General features: G+C 35.0%; 1 protein-coding gene across 3 annotated transcripts in view; it reads right to left on the bottom strand.

Annotated features, from left to right (window-relative positions):
- The window catches only part of sh3gl1a (SH3-domain GRB2-like 1a), a 27,337-nt gene that overhangs the window by 22,424 nt on the left and 1,133 nt on the right, over positions 1 to 3,780 (bottom strand). The window lies entirely within an intron of this gene.

Genomic DNA, 3,780 nt, shown 5'->3' with positions numbered 1-3,780 from the left:
AGTATACACTTCTCAAAAAAAAAAAAAAAAGAAAACCTGCTTGTCAGCCCATAAGTGTAAATGCCACATAAAGCCAAAAAACAAAACAGCAGGTGATAAAGAATATAAGGCGGAAGTGAGTGAAATAGCCTGAAAGAAAACGGTCTATTTGTTGGGCATGTATGCTGTGAACAGGAATCCAGTCTGACGACTAAACAAACAGAGTGAATTCTTTACACACCTGTAACACGCATACAAAGTAATAGCAAAAAAAATAGCAATGCTGGTATCTGCAACAGGAGCGGCAAACACAAAGGACTGCACAGTTTGTAAATGTCTGTTGATGACGTCTTTGGCTGCTGCCTTGCATCTTGCCGTTATATATTTAAAGTTATATTTTACCCAAAAATGGAAATGTTCTCACCCTCAGGACATCTAAATAGAGTTTGTTTCTTCATCAGAACAGGTTTGGATCCTCTGCAGTGAATGGGTGCCGTCAGAATAAGAGTCAAAACATCACAATAATCCACAAATAACCCACACCACTCCAGTGCATCAATTAATATCTTGTGAAGTGAAAAGCTGTGTGTTTTTAAGTTACAAATCCATTATTAAGAGGTTTTAACTTTAAAATGTTGCATCTGGCCAAAACACGAGACAAAAATCCATAATAATGCTTCCTCCAGTGTTGTCCTCTCACATCAAAATACATATTCGTTTAGAACTGTTTTGGATGGTTTTCACTTGTAAATGGTGCTTGATTGTGATATTTCTTATAAATATGCAGCTTTTCACTTCACAAGATTGACTGGAGTCTAGGGTTGCAAAAAGGTGGAAAATTTCCAGTAAATTTCGGAAATATTTACGAATTTTTGGAAACTTTCCAGGATTTTTTTTTGAATATTCCAGGGATTTTTGGAAAGTTTCCGAAAATTTACCAGAAATTTTCCACCCCTTTGCAACCCTACTAGAGTCATGTGAAAAATTGTGATGTTTTTATCAGCTGTTTGGACTCTCATTCTGATGGCACCCATTCACTGCTGAGGATTCATTAGTGAGCAAGTGATGGGATGCTAAATTTCTCCAAATCTGTTCTGATTAAAAAACAAACTCATCTGCATTGGCCTGAGGGTGCAGTACATTTTTGGGTGAACTATCTAAATACTTTATAACTGTGAGAATACTTTTAGTAGAATCCGTATGCATGTTTTTCTCTCTCAAGAATTCAGCTTACCACAAATAACTCAGCTTTTAGGCCTGTTTTATATGCTTTAAGTAAACAGACAATATAATCCTATTCAACCTCAAACGGTGACATGAGATCAAGATGAAACATGCTCTCTGTAAAGACAGGCACAAGCCAAAAAGGAAGTTTGTAAATGTCTGTTGATGACGTCTTTGGCTGCTGCCTTGCATCTTGCCGTTATATATTTAAAGTTATATTTTACCCAAAAATGGAAATGTTCTCACCCTCAGGACATCTAAATAGAGTTTGTTTCTTCATCAGAACAGGTTTGGATCCTCTGCAGTGAATGGGTGCCGTCAGAATAAGAGTCAAAACATCACAATAATCCACAAATAACCCACACCACTCCAGTGCATCAATTAATATCTTGTGAAGTGAAAAGCTGTGTGTTTTTAAGTTACAAATCCATTATTAAGAGGTTTTAACTTTAAAATGTTGCATCTGGCCAAAACACGAGACAAAAATCCATAATAATGCTTCCTCCAGTGTTGTCCTCTCACATCAAAATACATATTCGTTTAGAACTGTTTTGGATCGTTTTCACTTGTAAATGGTGCTTGATTGTGATATTTCTTATAAATATGCAGCTTTTCACTTCACAAGATTGACTGGAGTCTAGGGTTGCAAAAAGGTGGAAAATTTCCAGTAAATTTCGGACATATTTACGAATTTTTGGAAACTTTCCAGGATTTTTTTGGAATATTCCAGGGATTTTTGGAAAGTTTCCGAAAATTTACCAGAAATTTTCCACCCCTTTGCAACCCTACTAGAGTCATGTGAAAAATTGTGATGTTTTTATCAGCTGTTTGGACTCTCATTCTGATGGCACCCATTTACTGCTGAGGATTCATTAGTGAGCAAGTGATGGGATGCTAAATTTCTCCAAATCTGTTCTGATTAAAAAACAAACTCATCTGCATTGGCCTGAGGGTGCAGTACATTTTTGGGTGAACTATCTAAATACTTTATAACTGTGAGAATACTTTTAGTAGAATCCGTATGCATGTTTTTCTCTCTCAAGAATTCAGCTTACCACAAATAACTCAGCTTTTAGGCCTGTTTTATATGCTTTAAGTAAACAGACAATATAATCCTATTCAACCTCAAACGGTGACATGAGATCAAGATGAAACATGCTCTCTGTAAAGACAGGCACAAGCCAAAAAGGAAAAATGGTTAACTAACGACGTAGTCTTTAGTAACTATGAACATCAGGAAGTTCTGCATTTTGACCCTGCAGGCTTTAGTTTTTTTTTTTTTTGTAATGAAGCTCATGGACTGTAAGACCTCTCGTCTGACATTAAGATGCTTGGCCTGATTCTTCTGCAACATGTCAGTGCACGTCAAACTTGTTTTGCTTAAGCAGGTAAAGGAATGTTTGATGGGCTGATGCCAAAAACTTCAATTGAATGCCTGAAATTGCAAGTGCAAAAGTCAGTCTGTGCTGTGTTTGATAAACAGGACTCTTTCTGATTCAAAGCATGACTATGTTGGAGTAGAAGACATGGATTAAAAGCTAATCCATCTGAAAAAAACAAAACATACCATCTAAGAATCTCATTCAAAATCCCTTTCTTTATCTGCCTGGCATGAGATTAAACCACTCCACATGACTCACAAGTATCTGAAAATGGGTTGTTTATAAATCACACAATGAAATATAGCAGCATCATTCACACTGAATAGAAAAGATCTCAACTTTCTACAACTCATTACATATTGATTGTTAATGTTTAATAAAATAAAATGGTAAAAATAATATTATGATTGTAAAATTAAGTATTATTAAGTAAATCATTTTATTACAGTATTTTGTAACAAAAACAAACAAAAAGATGTCATGTAAAATGTGCATGATGGAAATGAGAATGAGATTTTTGCATTACAGTTAAGTGAATTTGAGAGGGAAATGTGCACAATCATCATGAGAACAATATCACATTGCAAAATGATGCCCTAAAAATAGGCTTAATTTTGTTTATGCAAAATAAGAATTCTTATATTTGACCTCTGTGACCTGGACATGTTTTGGTACAGTATAGAGGATGAATATGTTTTCTCCGCACATTACAAATAAACACTATGCATCACCTGCAGAATAAAGTGAGTATTCTGCCAATAAAATGCATGTGCTTCCTGCTCAAAACCCACAGTAGATAAGTTTAAATTTCATCTGAACTGTTAACCGCGTGTTGGTCAATGTGGTGGAAGCAATGTGTTGCAATGTTAAATCATGATTCTGCATTAAAGCAACCTTTTAACTCTTTGATAGTGTCATATGTGTACTTGGCTATAAAAATCTTTACAGGAAATATTCATAGATCTAACTTTATAGACTTAACTTCATTTGGAAATACATGAGCTTGGTTTACTCATAAAGTGCTTGTATTGATGCTCTACTGCAGTATATGGCTGGAAAAACAAACTACTGGGTGACACATCCGTGGTTTTTTTTGCTGCAAAACAAAGCTTTCACTCTTAAATATTAGATATAAATTTTAGATATAAAAAATATTAAATGTGACCCTGGATCACAAAACCAGTCTTAAGTTGCA

The sequence above is a fragment of the Sinocyclocheilus rhinocerous genome, unplaced genomic scaffold, assembly GCF_001515625.1.
Source record: "Sinocyclocheilus rhinocerous isolate Xijiao unplaced genomic scaffold, SAMN03320098_v1.1 scaffold898, whole genome shotgun sequence".
Lineage (NCBI taxonomy): Eukaryota > Metazoa > Chordata > Actinopteri > Cypriniformes > Cyprinidae > Sinocyclocheilus > Sinocyclocheilus rhinocerous.
Note: the sequence above shows the minus strand (reverse complement) of the source record. Positions and strands in the feature narration are given on the sequence as shown.